The sequence below is a fragment of the Sinohyriopsis cumingii genome, chromosome 7 (genome assembly GCF_028554795.1).
Source record: "Sinohyriopsis cumingii isolate HCF-2022 chromosome 7, ASM2855479v2, whole genome shotgun sequence".
NCBI lineage: Eukaryota > Metazoa > Mollusca > Bivalvia > Unionida > Unionidae > Sinohyriopsis > Sinohyriopsis cumingii.
In genome coordinates this window covers 90,838,586-90,860,158 of record NC_142967.1, presented here as the reverse complement: position 1 = coordinate 90,860,158, position 21,573 = coordinate 90,838,586, and the positions used below count along the sequence as shown (strand labels likewise).

The following is a 21,573-nucleotide window of genomic DNA, read 5'->3' as shown; positions in this document are numbered from 1 at the left end:
TTAAATTTAAATTTAAAAAAAGGGGTAGGCAATGGAAAGGCTATCTCTTTTCGAGAAATATGGGGGCCCTGAAAAGGGCCTTTGGATTTATGTTAATATGCCCTTAACATAAAGGGCATCTGTGGCATCTTCTTGTCCTCAAGCTGCGTCTTACAGCAGAGCCATACATCAGAGTCCTCTTGAGGCAACCTTGTCTCTCTATGTAGACTCTTCGCATCCACAAACTGCTGGTGGTCCTGTGGACAACGGTCCACTTGGATCGGACATACATGAGCATGTCCGTCCTGAACATCATTGAAGACACGAAGGTGGAAGATTCAACGTCAGTCCACATCTTGCGGCTACGAGAATAGCTGAGTGAGTGATTGCACTGAACTGCGCTTATTTATAGGTACAGGTAGGATCGAAACGGATTGAGTTCATTCACCAATCCAAACACGCGTTACAAAATTCAGTCAGCTCACATCCAATCCGAAGAGAGCAGTCTGTGACGTCACGTAGTCTATATAGATTTGCTAGCGCTTGTGTGCAGTCAATCTATGCGACAGTGATTCAACATGACGGAAACTCAGAAAACGATCCATTGGGGTGCACCAGCAGGGGAGACTGCCCAAGGGAACCCGGACTTACTTTCAGAAGAGGTACATTGGGATTTTGTGGATTTTCTTACCTCGCAAGAATTTGTTCCGGAACCTTCGTTACCATCTTCATTACCGCAAGTGGAGAATTTTAGACAGAGACAGAAAGAAGAATTGGAGAAATTTATGCAACGACAAAAGGAAGCGGAACAAGCTTTTCTCCTACAGCAACAGCAACAGCAACAAGAAGAGGTAAGAAAAAAAACAACAGCAACAACAGCAAGAAGAAGTAGCAGCAAAGAAACAAGAGGGTGAAAATCAAACGGCTACGGTACTGTTGGACATTTTAGCGGAGTTAAGAAGTCTGAAACAAATGTATCAGACTTCTTTATCACGACCGAAGAGAATACGACCTTCCCGAGCTAAACACGCCAACCCTGTGACTAAGCCTATCGTACCACCCTTAGTGATTTCAACCCAATCATCAGAAGTAGGCCTTGGCCGTGGCAAAGGCTTAAGGCAGTTAAAGTTGATTGGTTAAACTCACCCCTACACCAAAATAAAAAGGCCCTTTTCAGGGCCACCCACATTTCTCGAAAAGAAATACAATTTCAATTTGCCAATCACTCAAAAATAAACCCCACCCATTTTACCTTATAGTACGTGTCTGTGTATGAGTGCGTGAGTGTAGCTTCTTATTTTAAAATCAAAACTCAAAGACACTTACCTTATATCATTCATGTATTCTTTTATCCATTTTTTTACAATCCAATTCACAATTCACCACAGAACACTTTAATTAAAAGTTCATTGACTTCTTCTTTCTCCTTGTTTAGTCTCTCTGTTTTTTGAATTTCTTCACCGTTTTTTCCTCATTTTCTTCCCTTCTTCTTTTCTTCTCCTGTTTCTTTGCTTCTTTTAAATAGAATTGTCTTCTTTCTTCCTCTTCTTCCTCTGAAGAATCCCTCTCTTCTTTCGAAGAATCCCTCTCTTCTTCTGAAGAATCCTTCTTTTCTTCTGACTCCTCTTGTTTCTTTTTTGGGCAATCTGGAGACCAATGTCCTTTTTCTTGACAATAATAACAGGTATCTTGACTTTTGTCTTTTTTAGCCCCTGTTTTTTTTCTTTTTTGACGGTCTGGACACTCTGAAGACCAATGCCCTTTCTTCTGACAGATATAGCAAGTATCTTCACTTTTATCTCGAAAGGAAGGAGAGTAGTCCGTCGGCTGGTCTGAAGAGAATTTTCTAATGACCCCTCGCAAAGCTCTGACGAAACGTTCCATCTGGGTAGTCTCTTCCATCGTTGTGCTCGGCTTGAGAGTGAAATGAATAGTGAAAGGACAAGACACACACCCTTTTTATATACGCTGGTTTGCCAAGACTATAAATTAGTCTATGGTGTTTAAACTTGAGTCATTTGACGTTTTGCACTCAAGATGAAACGATCCCATTCATTCGAGAAGAAAGAAGAAGAAGAAGAAAGTAAGAGGCAGAAACGTGATCTATCTCCTCGTACCAGGGCTGAAATCTTGGCACAAATTCATGCCAGTGATTTTGAAGAGGACATGAGTGAACCAGAATCCGAACCCTCTAAACCAAGTTCACCACCCTTAGTCAACCCTGAAAAGTACTATTCCATTCGAGAGACGGAAAAGCGCTCCTCTAGAAAATTTAGAACCACGGCTTACACCTACACGGTGAAGTTTAAAGATTTCAAGGCCGACGTACCCTTGGAGAAAGCAGAAGGGTTTATCACCGAGATGTGGGATTCTTTGCTCACCGCACTCAAGCGACAATGTCAAGCCAAAGAAGACGATCGCTTGACACTATCGATAGATCACGACGGTTTGAAATCCCCTGTTTGGATCGAGTTTAGCAGACCCGCAGAACTGACCCCTTCCAAAGTCATGGACAAGATTCAACACGTACAACAATCTAATGACCAGTTTGACATCACCGATGGAAAAGCCACACTGAAAATGGCCCACGTCTCTCCTCCTCAAGGAACTGGATGCAAAAAGATGTTATTGGTGGACGACCTTCGCAACACCAAAAAGAGTCTCGTCCGAATTAACAACCCTCAAGACCAGATGTGTTTAGCCCGTGCCATCGTGGTGGGACGAACCTATGCCAACAAGAACGACACGGTAGAATGGAAAAGAACCTGGAAAACTATTCAACGATGCGATCGAGCCAAACAACGAAATGAAGCAGAACTCCTGTTGCAACAAGCCGGACTGTCCAAAGACACACCCTGTGGCATTCCTGAGATGCAAAAATTGCAAGATGCCCTAGCTCCACGCTACACCTTGAAAGTTCACCCTCAAGAAATGCGCGGGTCTCTGTTGTTTCGAGGCCAAGACTTTAAGGACGGAAAATACATTAATGTCTATCATCACGATGACCATTTCGATACCATTACCAGTATCACTGGATTCCTGGGATACGGTTATTACTGTGAGAAATGTGACCATGGTTATAACAATCGAGAGCAACACAAGCATTGTGGATTGAAATGTTCAGGATGTTTGGCCTCTTCACCCTGTCTGAGCGAAGAACCAGTGCCTTGTTCAACTTGTCTGCGCACATTTGTCAGCCCTACCTGTTACCAACAACATCTGAAAACGCAAGGTTCACAGAAGAAATGTGCTTGTCAACTCCTGAGATTGTGCTCTACGTGTGAACAAGTCATACGTACCAATAATACCAAGGCACACGTATGTTCAGGAAAGAAAAAATGTCACATTTGTCACCACATCGTGGACTTGGAACACCAATGCTACGTGCAAAAATACCAACCCCCACCAGAGAAAGAGGACGGTCACAAGAAGAAAGGCAATTTCATCTTTTTCGATTTCGAATGCATGCAAGAGACTGGCATTCACATTCCTAATTTCTGCGTGGCTCATCGAGCGTGCGAGAAGTGTATTCAAGAACCTATCTTCAGTCATTGCCCTCACTGCAGCAAGATTCCTGGAGGACGTGAAAAAATCTTTCGGGGACCAAACACGTTAGCCGATTTTGCCCAATGGGTCTTAGACCCCATCGACAAGACGTGGAGCCAAGAGGACATCGAACGTTACGGAGATTGTCATCGTCATGCCACGGTGATGGCTCACAATTTCTCCGGATACGATGGACAGTTTCTTCTCAGATACTATACGGAACAAGGCACCGAACGTCCTAAAGTGACTTTGAACGGAGCCAAAATAATTTTCATGCAAGTGGGACAAGTACAGTTTAAAGATTCGATGAGTTACTTGGCCATGCCTTTGAGCCGAATGCCTAAAACGTTTGGAATGACAGAAATGGCTAAAGGGTACTTTCCACACTTTTTCAATACGGAAGCCAATCAACACGCCTTTCTACCCCATTTGCCTGAGGCTCACTATTACGACCCCGACAACATGCGTACCGAACAACGAAAAGCTTTCTACGCTTGGTACCAGGCTCACGCCTCGGACCCTTTCGACTTTCAGGAAGAAATGCTAAAGTATTGTCGTTCCGACGTGGACATTTTACGGCGTTGCTGTGGAAAATTTCGAGAACTGTTCATGGAACACGGAGGGGTCGATCCTTTGAAAGAAGCTTGCACCATTGCCAAAGCGTGTTCCTTAGTGTACCGCCAACGATTCATGCCTGAAAACACCGTGGCTGTCATCAGTCCTCAAACGACCCACTATGTCAAGCGTCAATACTCGGTCAAAGCCCTACGTTGGTTACATTACTTGTGCGACAAGGAAGACAAATGGATTCAGCATGCCCGCAACGGAGGAGGCGAAAAGACCATCGGAACGTATTCGGTCGATGGCTGGGACTTAGAAAACCCCAAGATCGTGTACGAGTTTAACGGTTGCTTATTTCACGGATGTCCCATCTGCTACCCTGACCGTGACACTAAAAATCAGTTTTTGCAACGAACCATGGAAGACTTGTACCAGGACACTTGTCAGCGACGCCTAAAGTTAGAACAGCAAGGATACCAAGTGGTGGAAATGTGGGAACACGAGTACGATCACCGTTTGAAAACCGATCCCGAGTTTAAACGCCTCGTGGAAAGTTACCAGTTCATGGACCCGCTGAACCCGAGGGATAGTTTGTACGGAGGAAGGACCAATGCCACCTGTTTGCTGTACCAAGCCAACGAAGAGAAAGGAGAAGAAATCAAATACTTGAACGTGTGTTCGCTGTATCCCTACGTGTGCAAATATTGTCGCTTTCCTGTAGGGCACCCGCAATTGTTGACGGAACACATCGACCTGAAAAACATTCGACAATACGAAGGCTTGATCAAGTGCAAAGTTTTGCCTCCCACGAACCTATACCATCCCGTCTTACCTCACCATTGTCAAGGCAAACTGATGTTTCCCTTGTGCCGTACTTGTGCCGAAACGTGCAACCAGGACCAACCTTGCCATCACAGCCAGGAAGAACGTGCCTTGACGGGAACCTGGGTCAGCGTGGAATTATTCAAAGCTCTGGACATGGGATACCAACTGTTAGAAGTGTACGAAATTTGCCACTTTCCCAAGACACAACAGTACCACAAGGGTGACCCTACTCAGAAAGGCATTTTCGCCGACTACGTGGATGCCTTTTTGAAACTGAAGCAAGAAGCCAGCGGCTATCCTTCCTGGTGTCACACTCCCGAAGACCAAATACAATTCAAAGAGAAATACTATGCACAAGAAGGCATCTCTTTAGACCACATCGAAGAAAACGAAGGCAGGCGATCGTTTGCCAAAGTGATGTTAAATTGCTTGTGGGGTAAAATGGCACAACGACCGTGCTTACCCAAGACGGAATATTTGACAGAACCTTCCCGCTACTTCCAGATGATTCACGACAAAACCAAATACATGAAACACGTGGACGTCGTTCGAGAGGATTTGATCTTGGTCAATTACGAAGAAGATCTGGACTTTGTACAAGACGACCCTTTTGGAAATGTCATCATTGCGGCTTACGTGACAGCTCATGCTCGCTTAAAATTGTACGAAGCTTTAGAACTGTTAGAAGAACGCGTCCTGTACTTTGACACGGACAGTTGCATTTACATCCATCACCCGATTCAACAGCACCCTGACATCGAAGGAGACCGTTTAGGAGCCTGGACAGACGAGCATCCCGACGACAAGATTCTAAGTTTCGTCAGTGGCGGTCCCAAAAATTACGGCTACGAATACCGGGACAAACAAGGAGAAGTGCACACGATGTGCAAAGTGAAAGGACTGACTCTGAATCATCGTACCAGTCGAGTGGTCAACTTTGGGGTATTGAAAGAAGCCTTGCAATCGGGAGAGGATGGAAACTTTAAAGTGACCACCTATCAACCAAACAAGATTGTACGTTTACCCACTCACCACATCGTCAGTCGACCCTTGGAAAAAGTCTATCAAATTGTATACCAGAAGCGAGTGCGACTTCCCAATCACTTCACCTTACCGTACGGTCACGTCGGTATTGGTCTGTATATGAAAAGGAACCCTAGGCAAGATCGATAGTTCATTGTTCATTGAAGTAACTTACCATGTCGTTGACGAAGAAGAAACCAGATTGGTTAGGAGTCAAATGTTGGACATCACCGAGACCAGGGTTTTGAGGCTTGGACACAAGAGGTAGCTCAGTATGCACGAGAGTTATTCAAGGAAAAAAGTTACTTTTCAACCTGTGTTAGTGACGGTGCCAGAAGAACCCGTCACCCAGGACAGGACTGTCGTGGACAGGCCTGAAAGACCCTTTCGGGAGGACACTTGTGTGACCTTACCCCTACTGTAGAACTGGTTAGAACTTTACCCAAAACATGTTGTACAGACACTTGTGTTTATTCCACGTTCATGGTTATCATGTGCCTTTTATTCTTGTACTTAAGCCTTTGGCTTTTATGCATTTTTGTCTTTCGTATTCATGTTTGAAAAAAAAAATTCAATAAACGTATTCTGAAAAAGTATATAAACTCTTGTCTTGTTTGTTTTTTTCGTGTCACAAGTGACATTTCTCACACCATGGCTACCTCTGCTGTCTCTGCTCCCTCTTCCTCTACTGTCAAAGTCATCGACGAACACTTAGATCGTGCCAGTTGGGAGGCTTTGTATCTTCGCCATCCCTTTAACATGCTCATTGCTGGACCTAGCGGTTCAGGCAAAACCGAATTCGTCAAACATTTGATCGAACATAAACATCATTTGATCGATCGACCCCCTCAACGAATCGTGTGGTGTTACAAAGAGTGGCAATCGGCGTACAGCCTCTTGCGAGAAAGTCAAGGCGATTCCATCGTGTTTGTGGAAGGCATTCCTAAAGAAGACGACGGTATCGTCTCTGACTCCCGTCTAACCCATTTGGTCATTTTCGACGACATGTTAGGAGAAGACGAAGAAGAAATTAAACTGTGGTTCACGCGCAAAGGGCATCACCGTAATGCCAGTGTCGTTTACATCACCCAAAATTTGTTTCAACAAAGTAAAGCCCATCGCACCATCAGTCTCAATGCGCATTACGTGGTCTTGTTTAAAAGCCCTCGAGATAAATCGCAAGTGCAAGTCTTAGCCAAACAGTTAGGAACGCCTTGGCTGACTCAGGCGTACGACGATGCCACTCAAACACCACACGCCTATTTACTCGTCGATTTGAAACCTACGACTCCCGAGGATTTGCGATTTCGTACCCACTTGTTTCACCACTGGTGCCAAGACGGAGGGCCTGTCCTGTACACGTCTCCGTCCTCGACTTCATTTCACTCCCCATAAAAAAATCTATAAAAACCTCAGACCCTTTTTCGTCTGTCTCACTCTCAGTGCGAACATGACGTCCCTTCAGTCGCATCTTCCCGTCAAATTGATTCGTGCCTTGTATGGCATCAGTCGAGAAAAAGATCCACAAACACGAGCTCGTGTCTTAGAAGCTAGTCTCAAAGAAGTCTTACGATGGTTCACGGTGACGGCACGTCAATTACTCCAAGGAATCATTCAGATTCCTCATCAAACCCAACGCTTTTTCGATCGAAACAAAGTTGTTTTGGTCCAACTGGCCGATTCCCGCATCGACACTCAAACCAAAAAACAAATCATTTTGAAACCTGGAGGGAGCGGTACTCTAGGAGGGGTCATCATTCGCTCACTTTTAAGATGGGATCCTAATGCCCCCAAAGTTATCCCCAAGACAAAAGTCCAAGGAAGCCCCAAGAAGAAAAAGAAAAAGACCAGGTCCCCAAGAAGAATAACTTCTCCAGTGGCAGGACCCTCCTCTGACCAGACACCACCACCCCGGAAAAAGAAAAGAAGCCCCCAGAAAAAGAAACAGAGAAAAAGTCCCCAGAAAAAGAAAAGTCCACAGAAGAAAACTAGTCGCAAGAGAGACACCTCGGCCAGGACGCAACCTTACACTCGCAAACCACGACCTGCCACAGCGGTGACTGCGTCTCCGGCATCCTCACGTTTGTCCACTTCTCCGTTAATGACACCAGGAACTGAAGAGTACTTGGAGACGTTGATCACACCAAGAACTTCTCCGTTGATGACCCCCAAAAGAACTTCCCCAGTGGCAGGACCCTCCAATTTAGCGGCAGTGGCTGCTGCTCACAAAGTACCTTCTCCCAAAATCAAAGTCCATGAAAGATCGGGCATGTTACAAAGTTTACTGGATTTGTCCAAACAAGAACTGGCTCGATTTAGTCCGTTGCGTACCCCTGCACGACGTGTCATGCCTGTCCTCAAACTAATACGACGTCAAGACAATCAGTGGCGACGCGTTCCAGTATAAAAAAGACCTGTGACCAAGTCGGATATCAGTGTTTTTTGGTGCTCCTGAAGACTCAAAGATGTCACCCTCCAGAAAACCCCAAGGAAAGAAAAGGAAAGGATTGCCACCACGTTTAGCCAAACATGGGGACATGTTATCTGTCCTGTCCAAAGCTTCTCCACCCCTACGAAAAAAACTCATTCAAACGGCCTCCAAAGATGTCATCGATACCGTGTGCGAATGTTGTTTGAACGTTTTGAAAGGCACGATCCCTTTGTCCAAACACCAGAAACAATGCTTAAGCAAGCATCGTCACGTTCTTCGCCAAATGGTTCGAAAGAAAATTCCCATTCGTCAAAAAAAGAAGATGTTAGTGCAACGTGGAGGTATTTTACCTCTCTTGTTAGGCCCCATACTGAAAGGAGTCTTGGGAACCATGTTGGGAGGACTGGTGGGAGCAAGATAAAAAGGCCTCGGAAGTTCCAAGATCTCAGAATCGACCCCTGACAACCCCATGGAAGGACGAAAACTAGCTTTAGTACCTTACAAACGATGGATGGAATACCATCGGTGGCAAGAACAACACACCCCGCATTTACCTCCCAATCCCCATTTGAGCGAGATGTCCCAGTTACAACGCGAATTGCAGTCCTTGATGGATCGCCAAGATTTGTCCGAAACAGAAAAATCGCAAAAGTACGGTCAACTCTTGCAACGACTGCAACTCTTTCACCAGAAAGCTTTAGACGAAACAGCTCTACCCACTCTGAAAGATTTTAAGACCTTGATGAAAAGTCCAGCACCATCACCATTACCAGTACCAGTACCAGTACCACCAGTACCCGTGACCAAGACAGAAATAGGAGAAGAAGAGGAAGGGTTTCAAACTCCACCAGAAAAAGTACGCAAGTTAACAACACCACCTACCTCCAGAATTGGATGGATTAAAAAGATGATGGCCACCCCTTCTTCCTCACAAGAGAAAAAGAAAGTGAAGACAGAAGTGAAGACAGAAGTGAAACAAGAACCGATATCCCCCGCTCAGACATCCTTCTCCTCTTCGACACCTATTGCTGGCCGCACACGCAAAGCATTACAATCCAAGAAAATACCCCAAGAGAAAAAGAGTAGCATCCTCCAAGAGTGGGTGTCTTATTAACACACCAACCAACACAAAAAAATGGAAAAAGTCTTAGCCAGCATTTACTACGATCCCTCCCATCCTGCAGGTTACGCAGGAGTTCAAAAATTGTATCGTGCTGCCAAAACGCGACTGAAAAGTCTCCGTTTACCTCAAGTGCAACGATGGTTACAAGAACAAGCTACCTACACTTTACACAAACCCATTCGACGCAAGTTTGCCAGAAGTCCCACCCGAGTGGAAGGCATCGATCATCAATGGCAAGCCGATTTAGCCGATGTCTCTCATTTGGCCAGCTACAATCGTGGCTACAAATATTTGTTTTGTGTCATCGACGTCTTCTCCAAATTTGCCTGGGTCGTGCCCTTGACTTCCAAATCGAGCAGCGAGTTAGTGCGAGCCCTGCAACGGGTGTTGAAACAAAGCGGTCGTCACCCTCTTCGATGGCAAACGGACAAAGGCACCGAATTTCTGAACCAAGCTTTCCAAAAAGAATTAAAGAAACGTGACATTCATTTTTTTACCACCGAGAATCCCGAAACCAAAGCCAGCATTGTGGAACGTTTTCAACGCACTTTGAAAGAACGCATGTGGAAATATTTTACGCATCACCACACTCTGAAGTACATCGACATCTTACCGCACCTGGTGCAAGCGTACAACCAATCTTACCATCGAAGCATCGGACGTGCCCCGCAAGACGTGACTCCCGACAACGAAGTGCTGGTGTTTGAGCGCCTGTTTGGTACGTCCCCGACGAGGGCTGTCCCCAAGAAAAGTGGAGAGTTGGCCGTAGGAGATTGGGTGCGCATTGGCAAAACCAAACGCACTTTCGACAAAGGTTACTTACCTAACTGGACGACCGAATTGTTTCGCGTCACTGGACGAGTGCATGGCCGTCATCCTGCCGTCTATAAATTGGAAGACATGAACGGAGAAGTGCTCAAAGGAACGTTCTATTTGCCCGAGTTACAACGTGACACCAAAAAAGAAGACGACGTGTACGACATCGAAAGCATTCTCGAACGCAGAACCCGTAAAGTGGGCAAACGACGTGTCAAAGAAGTCAAAGTACGTTGGAAAGGATATCCACCCAGTTTCGATTCTTGGATCGACGCTTCGCAAGTCATCGACTATAAAAAGAAGTGACCATCATGCCCTTTCACACAGCAGACGCAGCTACGTCGACCACTCCTCCTTCACCTAGTTCTTCTGTGCAAGATTTACAAAAACAACCCTTGTGGGTGTGGTGTGGAGAACGTGTGCCTAAAACGCAAATCGTCTTTTTCTGCCAAATCTTCGTGGTGTATTGTGTCATCGGGGCAGCCATTGCCAATTTGAGTTTGCAACAAGGAGACAAACAATTGTGGACCATTTTATTGAGCAGTTGCATCGGTTACCTGCTTCCTAATCCCTCCCTGAAATTCACCTCGAACGGGAACCCCGGGAACCTTGTGTCCAGTGCCAGTGCCAGTCACCACTTCAATCACAACCAGAACCCCATTTTGGGCGGAGACACGCCTCTGACGTCCACTAACCCCTCGGACAGCCACAGAACTCTGGAATTATGAGTCACCAAAACCAATTTTACTTAACCTTACCCAGTGACAGTTCCATGGAGGTGTTTCCCAAGAACACGTTGTGCTGTTACACGGCCAAATTACCTCAAGCCATCCAGTTAGATCACGAAGCCCATTGGGAAGTGGCTTTAGTAGAAATGATTCACCCGACCCAAGTCCTCAATGTCCTTCCCAATCAAAATTTTTTTGATGTGGAAGTTCATGACGAGCAAATGCAACAGTGGATGGATAGCAATGTCAAATATGACAAGAAAACCCGTACACAAAAGTACACCACCTATCACTTGTTCATTCCCCCAGGCTATTATTTTAGTGGTCAACATTTGGTCAGCACCATAACCTCCAGGTTTAATGTCGTGTTTCTGAAAGCTTTGGAGCATGTCAACAAAAATGTCACCATGGAGTACCACAAAGCAGCTCGTCGCTTCTTGATGAAATTTGAACGGAGTAAAATCCTGTCCATTTTATTTTGTCCTGAATTGTATGACATGTTGGGCGGAGACATGGACATGAGAAAGACCATGATCAAGAAAAACGAATTACCCATCGTTTACGACAACGAGTCTTTTAGCAAGTTATTTCGTGCCCCGGTAGAACTGAACCAAGGACTGAATTTGATGTTCGTGTATTCCGATGTGGTGGAGTACAACGTGGTGGGACACACCTCCGTACCGTTACTGCGTGTCATTCCTTTCAAAGTGGATTCTGCCACGAACACTGACGAGGAAGGTGGAAACACTTACCACGTCCACCGCGAATTTGTCCATCCTCACTATTTGCCTGTCAGTAAGTCGTATTTGGACACGGTCAACATTGCTATAAAAGGAGATCTGGGACAAAATATTCCATTCACCAAAGGAAAAGTCACGGTGAAACTCCATTTTCGAAAACGGTTCTCTCACGACTCTTAAGTCATGTATCCAGTGTACCGAGGGGCTGCTCGACAGCGAGGACACGGTTTAGGAGACATGTTAAAATCGGCCTTTCGTTCGGTGGCCCCGGTGTTGAAACCGATGGTGACACGCGGATTGCACGCCTTGAAAGATGCGGCACTGACGCAAGGCAAAGAATTTCTCCAAAATGTCATCATCGACAAACAAAACCCTAAAGAAGCCTTCATGAGGGCAGGCAAAAATGTCTTGCTGCAAACGGGAAAAGACATTTTAGGCCAACGAGAAACACCTATAAATGCCCTGCACGCTACCGAGTCAGGCATTCAGCAAGGACAAGGCAGAAAGAGACGACGAAGAAAACACCCTTTCACCAGACTTCAAGCGAGAAAGGCCAAGAAAAGAAGAACCGTTCGAGACTTAGACGTTTTCGATTATTGAGAAAAGAGACAAAAAAAAATGATGCACCGAGAATCTTGCGCTTGTTCCAAGACGGAACTGGATCTGTTTGCCATGCCCCCCACGATGATGACGATGCAAGAATCCCAGTGGGTGGAATTTCACCCCGTCTCCTCACTGACCGATTCCGCTCCCATCGAGTTTGAAATCAAAGGACAGCCCGAAGATTACATCGATCTGAATAGCAGTTACTTGTACCTGAAAGTCAAAATTCTAGATAAGACTGGAGGTGCTATAGACGATGAAGCAGTAGCTCCCGTCAACAATTTCATGCATTCCTTGTTCAGTGGAGTGGACTTGTACTTGAATAACAAACTGGTCAGTAGCAGCATGGATACTTACCCTTATCGTGCCTACCTGGAAAATCTCTTGACGTACGGAATAGATGCCAAGAACACTCATCTCAATGCCTGTGTGGTATGGGAAGCTGACGAACCTACCAAGTTTGAAATATTGGAAACTGATGAAAAGAAAGACAACAATGATGGATTTGTAGAACGAAGAAAGAGAATCACGGGAGCCGACACAAGTTTAGAACTGATGGATCGTTTGCATTTGGACATGTGGTTGCAAGAAAAGTATTTGCTGAACGGGGTGGATGTCCGCCTGAGACTGAATCGTAGCAGTGCCGTTTTCCATTTGATGGCTGATAGTGACGGTTACAAAACCAAAATCCTAGAAGCCAGACTCTACGTACGCCGTGTGGAAGTGTTACCTAAAGTGGGAAACGACATCAGTCAGACGTTGAGCAGAACGACTGCCAAGTATCCCATACGACGCGTGGAAGTGAAAACCTTCACCATTCCCAAGGGACAGCGATCCATGATCGAAGATCATCTGTTCCAAGGACAGTTACCCAAACGTTTGATCGTTGGTATCGTCGAGAATACAGCCTTCAACGGAGCTGCCGAAAAAAATCCTTTCTACTTTCAACACTTTGGCGTGTCCAAAATCGAAGTCAGTCGCGATGGCAAGACCTTGTGTACCCGACCTTTCGAACCTGACTTTACCAAGAAGAATTACTTGAGATCGTACTTGTCCTTGTACGAAGCCACCGGACAGTTAGGAACCAATACCAGTCACGGTATTACGTACGAGGATTATGCAGGAGGCTACGCTTTGTGGGCTTTTGATTTCACTCCAGACCAAGGCAGCGACGAGGGACATTTCCACCCTATAAAATCCGGCCAGATTCGTGTGGAAATTCAGTTTAAAGACCGAGACCCTGATGAAACGGTGAACGTCATCCTGTATGCAGAATTCGATAATACCATAGAAATCAACAGTTTGAGAGAAGTCATCCTAGATTACTAGAAACCATGGAAGACTGTTATCCCTCTTTACCTAGTGGAGAAACGTTTAGTGTTGGATTATTGTTAAAAAATGTTAGAGTTCTTGTTGTTTAGTGTTAAGTGATTTTTGAATAAAAAAATGTTGTGTTTTGAAAAAAATTGTTTGATGTTATATTGTTGGATTATTGTTAAAAATGTTAGAGTTGTTGTTTAGTGTTAAGTGATTTTTGAATAAAAAATGTTGTGTTTTGAAAAAAATGCCTTTGTCTTTTGTTTAGCTATAAGAATGTTGGATTGATGCTCTTTCATTTCTTACTATCCCTCTCATGACACTCACTAAACGTTGCGACTCAAAAACCGTATGGGGGATGTTTTCCTTCACGTCCGCGCTTTGACTTTAAGAACCGGGTTGTTTCCAGTCTAACCATCCATTGTCGACTCATCCTCCTAAGAAGATGTGCTCCAAACTAGCTAAACTCAACGAAGCCTACGTAAATTTGCATAGGGTCAGACACAGTCTGATACCGAAGCCAGAAGAAATAGAGAATGTGAGAATGTTAAAAATCACTGAAGACCTGATAGAAGAGCTCTTCAGAGAAGAAATGAACAGGGAAAAAGAAGAATGGACAGAGAAGTACAGACTTCAGAGACAGCAGCAACAACAACAACAACAAGAGCAGCAGCAGCAGCAACCTGAACCTGACAGAGGCTTTGTCGATTGCCGTATCGACACCAAAGAGTTCTTCTTTTCTTTCCGAAGAAGCAGACCTATCGCCAGAAAGTCTATCCTCAGAGGACATCGCATTCTTAGAAACTAAAAAAAGAATGCGATAGCAAACAAAAAAAAAAAACAGCCCTTTTCAGGGCTACCCCAATACTCTAGAAAAGAAATAAGGATCGATTTGCCAATGTGTGTAGGTAGAATAGTGTGAAAATAAACACTAACTCTTTTTTAAAAAATGTGAGGGTATGTGTTTGTGTGTTAGTAAGTGCTTAAGTAAGTTGGTATGAATAGTAGATTAAAATCATGGTTTTTTTTGGTGTTTGAGGTGTATATTTGGAGTTAGATTGAATTGCTTTGCGTATGTGGATAGTCTAATGAAGTGATTTATAAAAAAATTTAAAATAGTGATGGGTAGCATAAAAAAGTGAGTGAGTGTTTCTTTTAGGTCCGCGCGTTGTTGTTTTTGGTCATGATGTAGGTAACATCAATTTTATGTTTTTTAGGGGGATGTTTTCCTTCACGTCCGCGCTTTCACTATAAATTGAAACTCGCTGGGCAGTCTAGCTACCCTTGTTGATTGATCAACACCAAAAATGAACACGAGACTGTCTAAACTGTTGGAACTTCATGTGCATCTGGAATATGCCAGGCGCCTGTTGAATGAACTGGCCGCGGAAGCCATTGTGGAGGAGGGAAGGATAAGAGAGGAGGAGGAAAGAAGAAAAAAAGAAGAGGAGGAGAGAAGATATAAAGAAGAAGAAGAGGAAAGAAGATACAAAGAGGAGGAGAGAAGAAAAAAAGAAGATGAGGAGGAGGAGAAGGAAAAGAAGAGAAGAAGAATAAATTTCAGAATCCCAGAGAGCGAAAATTGGGATTCTGAAGCGACATATCCTGCCTCTGCTCTCTCCCCCAAAAAAGTAAAAAGTAACTGGGGGATAAGATGTGTATGTGGCGCCAGGCCTGGAAGGTGCCACCATTAACCATATGTCCATGAAGTTCCAAAAAAACAGCCCTTTTCAGGGCTACCCAATACTCTAGAAAAGAAATAACGATCGATTTGCCAATGTGTAGGTAGAGTAGTGTGAATATAAACACTAACTCTTTTCTAAGATAGTGTGAGGGTATGTGTTTGTGTGTTGGTGCTTGTAAGAGCTCAGGTATGTTTGTGTGAATAGTAGATTATGGGTTTCTTTATTGTTTCTTAGCGTATGTGGAGAGTATAGTTTGGGTTTTGTAAGCGCTCACGTACGATTGTGAGGATAGTAGATTATGGATTTTGTTTATTGTTTCTTAGCGTATGTGTTTGTGTGTTTGTGTTTGTACCCGCTCACGTAAGATTGTGTGGATAGTAGATTATGGATTTGTTTATTGTTTCTTAGCGTATGTGTTTGTGTGTTTGTGTTTGTGTGTTTGTGTTTGTACCCGCTCACGTACGATTGTGTGGATAGTAGATTATGGATTTTGTTTATTGTTTCTTAGCGTATGTGGAGAGTATAGTTTGGGTTTTGTAACCGCTCACGTACGATTGTGAGGATAGTAGATTATGGATTTTGTTTATTGTTTCTTAGCGTATGTGTTTGTGTGTTTGTGTTTGTGTGTTTGTGTTTGTACCCGCTCACGTACGATTGTGTGGATAGTAGATTATGGATTTGTTTATTGTTTCTTAGCGTATGTGGAGAGTATAGTTTGGGTTTTATTATATGAAATGAAAAAGTAGGGGATGTTTTCCTTCACGTCCGCGCGTTGTTTGGTCATGATCTAGGTAAGATCAATTTTACGTTTTAGGGGGATGTTTTCCTTCACGTACGCGCTTTAAGTATAAGAACCCACAGTATTCGTCGTTCAAACCATTCTGCAAAGAATAAAAAAAGAAGATGGCTTCTAACCAAATGGACAAAATACAAACATTACAAGACGTTTTAGGCAACTTAGGAATGATGGAGCAGATGTTGATAAGACTGGTTGAAGACCATTATTCCTATAGTCCCCATCGTGTAAAGATGGAAATTAATAACTTAAAAAAGGTAAAGGACAAGATTAGTGGTGTCATGAAAGAGATCAAGGAGGAGAAGGAGGATGAAGAGGAAAGAATAAGAATAAGCAAATGGAACGAAAAGATTGAAAAAGAAGAAGAAAATGAGAAGAGGAAGAAAGAAGAGGAGGAAGAGAAGAAGAAAGAAGAGCAGGAGAAAAAGAAAGAGAAGAAGAGAAAGGGTGTTGGAGATAAAATAAGAACTTGGTGGAGAAAAAGAAGAAATTAGAAGCAGAAGAAGAAGAAGAAAACCCAAAGGCCCTTTTCAGGGCCCCCATATTTCTCGAAAAGAGATAGCCTTTCCATTGCCTATCCCTTTTTTTAAATTTAAATTTAAATTTAAAAAAAAAAATCCCAAAAGCCCAAACTCTATTCTCCATGTTAATTTCCCCTTGTCGCTAGACAGACCCACCCTGTTTAAATTCCTTTGACGCTATACAGTCCCCTATTCCCATGTTAATTTCCCCTTGTCGCTAGACAGACCCACACTATAGTTCCATGTTAAATTCCCCTTGTCGCTAGAGTGACCCACGATTTATTCCCATGTTAATTTCCCTTGTCGCTAATCTGACCCACGATTTTTCTCCATGTTAAATTTCCCTTGTCGCTAATCTGTCCCAGGGGGGTCTGTAATGCTAATTCCCATTGTCGCTAATGTATCCCCCTTTACTACTCATGGATATAAATAAATTTAAAAATTTGTTTAGCCGCGCTCAGTCAACGCCACATGGTTTCATCACGATCAATCTTCATGATCCACGAAGTCGGTATCGAATTGGTCTTGATCAAATTTATTCATGAGAAAGCAGCCGGACCATGCAACAAAAAATATAACACAAAAAATTATTCCGGATAATTTATTTTTCTGTCTCGGACGCTATATTTACTAACACACACGGCGCGACCACCCGATGCATCCGGTCTGAAATGCACGAAAATTAGCTTCCGTAGAAGGCCGTAAAAATGAAATCCGAGGCTTCTACGGAGAAAGTTCTCGTAGGAAGCTTTATTTTGGCTGGAAACTCTGGTCTGTTCAACTTCCCTGCTGCTGTCATACATTCAAGACCTGCATGGTCAACTTGTTATACGGTTAAACGCCATTTTTCAGCACAAGATCAACTTATACAAAATTGGCAGAGTCAATAACATAATGAAGACTCACATGGTCATTTTGTACAAATAGCACAGTCAATCGGACATTAAAGACTGACATGGTCAACTTGTACAAATAACACAGTCAATACACCAAAACTGCCTACCCTTCTGCACATGAGATTCTCACGTGAGATCTAACTCAGGTTAGTCTCATGTGCAATTTAACATGCAAATTAGGTAGAACTCACGTGAGCAAATAGATTCTAATAAGAAAATCACATGTGCAGGAATTGTTAACAAGAGCAATATCTTGCTCACGTGAGCCACACCTTGCTCACGTGAGCCACACCTCGCTCATGTGAGCAAGATTTTGCTCACGTGAGCAGCATCTTGCTCACATGAGCAAAAACAACAAAAAACAACTATAGTATTTAGTTTTTATTGAATACAAGAATTAAACAGATTAAGATCAATATTCAAATCTAGTAATCATAAGCATATAATTTGAGTTTGATTAGTGATCTTTTAATAAGGTAAGACAACTAGAGTATGTATGTATGTATGTATGTATGTACCTGTTATATTAATACATCACATTTATTCTAAACACTTTAAGGTCATAATGAAAGATACTGCTGGAAATTTGCTTCACATGAAGACCATTCTTCACCGTTTCAGAAAATTCGAAGCAAACAAAACGTGTAATTGACATTCCTGCTTCTGAATTTCATTATTTGCCAGTCTGCAACAATATTTTCACTTGGAGATTGTTCTCTTTGAATCAATGCACTTCCTGTTGATCACTGAATTTAAGTTAGCAGGCTCAGTTTTGAACTTTTGAAAAATGAAACCTGAAATGGAAATGAAAAAGTTGGTAGAAGTTTTTTTTCTTCTGATCACAGCATTTGAGACATTATGTAAGGTTGATTTTTAAAGATTTGTTTTACAAGGTAAAGGCAAAATACATAATTGTAGTTTGGATTAGATGGCACTTTATCACACTGTGAAAATAGGAGCCAACTGTTTTCCCAAGGACACACTTATGCAGCCAACCCAGTCTGAAAATTCATCCTTTGGACTATGAGTCAAATAGCTCTACCAATAGAATTACCATAGTTTAGTAGCAAACATATAAACTGCACTGTTGATGAGATACCTGCAAGTCATGTTGCATATTCCAAATTTGACTACTTCTGGATAAAGATGCCAATGTGTACCCGGGTATTCTCCCATAGATAATAACCTGGGTAATAGAACGAACAATTGGGTACCCGTTAAAAAAAAGGTGTTCACAGGGGCTCATATGGTTGCTTACAATTTACTTGTCATACGTGGTCTGTATAATAATACAATCCTTTCTCAAGTGACCTATTTAAGAATCAACGCTGATATTTCAAGCCTGACCATCCTAACTTCATGCCTGTCCATGGTTCATGTGCCAATTTTCTCATGACTTAAAACACTCTTGTTTTCAGATCCTGGTGACATTATCTGGGTCAAATAAAATTAAGCACAAAATGAATGTCTGGTTTAACATGGCTACTGTAAATTGCACTTCTTATACCACCATGTTAGGACAAAAAGTGAATGAAATGGACAACTATACAGACTGAAATATAAAGATAAAAAAAGTTTGCTACTTAATAACAGTTTTGAAAAAATCAAATAAAAATTGATGCATTTGTAACTTCTGTATGAATTTTACATCAAACAGTTCCAAGAAAACTGACAGGTTCTTGAATGTGAAACCATCTGCCCTAGATTCATTCTATTATGATACTACACACATAGCAGTCCAGCTTAAACAGAAAATAAATGGAACCAGGTATCATTTTTAAAAAAAGAAGAAAAAACAACAACAAAAATAACCCGGGATGTATCAATGCAACTGATGGATGTTATGTAACTGAAAAATGTTAGAGAAAAGAGATTTTGTTAAACTTAAAAACATGTTGCACTGGACCGTCGTTATGGGATGAACCATGGCAGGTTGAGGATAATACAACAATTAACATTTATGGACTTTATGACAATTCGTGAAAGTTACTGTAGACATGTACACTAGTCGAAATGACTGTTATGCACAAATAATTTATAATTTCTTTTGTGTCTATTCTCATCCATACTACTAATCCACACGAGTTCAGCTGATTTGTGACAAAAATTATAACTGCATATACATTTTTCATACAGTTTTCTGTAATAATGGCATGTAATTTATACTCGTGCTCAGATTATGATTTTTGCCACTTATGTTAGTAATAATTATGCTTACAGCTCTTTTTGGGGTTGGAACATGTGAACCTACAACAAAGCAGTTCAGCTTCACATTTAATACAATTTCTTTTTGATTGTATACTCTGGTAACCAATCATTAGGAATGATGGGTACACATTAGAAATTTCCAAAAAATTGACATCTCTACTTCTGGAACAGTCCTCTGGAAGATTTCTCCAAAACTTTTAGGATACATTTTTCCAAAATATGTACATTTGCAATATATAAAGAAATTCAAAATCTGGTTTCCAATTTTTATATTTAAAAACAAAAATGTATTGGGGGTAAAATTTTAGAGTCTGAAATGCATATGTTATCATGTGTATTACATCAAAAGATTTGAAGCGTCTTATACATACCCTTTACTGGAGTTGGAATTTCCTCTAGCATGGCAATGCAGTTTTGTCTGACTTCTTCCTGCTGCTGTCAATGTTTTGCACTTCTTTCAAATGATTTCTAACTTTGTTGTGTTCATTAAATTTTGTGACCTTCATGAAATTTAATCTGTAAAAAGAACAAAATTAGTATAATTGATCTTTTTTTAAATCTATGCAGAACAGAAAGAATGCACTGAAATGAGAAAACGATTTGGTTGGCAAAAGAGTCCTAGTCTATAAGTGTATATAAGCATTAAGAAAAGCTGTAATCCTTATCCAATTAAATCTCTATTTTAAATTTACCAATCAAAATATTTGACAGACAGGGCAAATGTCTTTTAGGAATAAAATCATGAATCAAGCTACTGCATTTGGTTCTCAATCGTGTATGCTTATCTTGATCCACCCAATCAGCAATAAAATAATACGAAGAACATTTATGTTTGTACATATTGTTTCAATCGGTAACGCAAGTGCTCCTCACTGAGGCGCCCGCATTATTATTGGGGGTGGGGGTAAGAGCCATACATGGTTGCACAGTTGAATTGTGGAAGGCTTAAATATTCGATGATAGTGTGGTGTAGATATCATTTTTAGAAACAGGAGGTTGAATTATTATCTTTAAGTAAAATCTGAAACAAACCCTTGGCTCAATTTTAAACGACCATGCGAATTTATGCTTATGCTTATAATGTCGATGATTCAGGCTATCCACTTTGATCATTCTATATGCGAAAATTGTAAAAAGAAATGAGAAAAAGTAACTTACCTCTTTCTCGGCAAAGAACCAGTCTTTCATAATCCTTGAATCTTCCCTAACAGCACGTCGACGTCTTCAGTTTCGTACTGGACATTAACATCAGTACCGACGTGGACATCTTTAGATGTTGGTGTTGGTTTCTATATTTTAATGATGTCCACACTCTTGCTGTCAGAATGTTTTAAGAGCAAACATGTTGCAGGAGAATATTAAATAACTTTCTTCATGAACAGCGTGGCCCTTGCTAAGAGAACATGGCCCGCGCGTAAATTTCTGTCTGTTCGGTTTAAAAGTGCTATTCTACATGTACACTGTAGGTCAACATCCAGCATCTGTTGAGTTTATCTGAGGCGCCTTAAAGGGTAATTTATTAGTAAACACGTTGTTGTACGCATAGGGGCTTGTATCATTGATTACAATATAAAAGTCAGTCATACATTTAGTATAAAAATAATACTTTTATTATTTTATACTACTGTATGACTGACATTTAAATTGTAAGCAACCATGGGAGCCCTTCTGGTTTTACACTCCTTTGTACACATGTACTCAGGTATTTCTTAATGTTATATTTTATTTATCAAATAAATGTTATTTTATTATCTGATGTTTCATAAAAACTGAGC

The 21,573-nt window shown here is 42.0% G+C and overlaps 1 long non-coding RNA gene across 1 annotated transcript; it reads right to left on the bottom strand.

Moving 5' to 3' along the window:
- Window positions 1-18,225: 18,225 nt before the first annotated feature.
- On the bottom strand, window positions 18,226-21,295 carry LOC149795693 (uncharacterized). Its single transcript, XR_016422137.1, has 3 exons — window positions 20,957-21,295; window positions 20,170-20,314; window positions 18,226-18,384 (listed from the first exon to the last, which is right to left on the bottom strand). It is a non-coding gene; the product is annotated as an uncharacterized LOC149795693 (long non-coding RNA).
- Window positions 21,296-21,573: the final 278 nt, after the last annotated feature.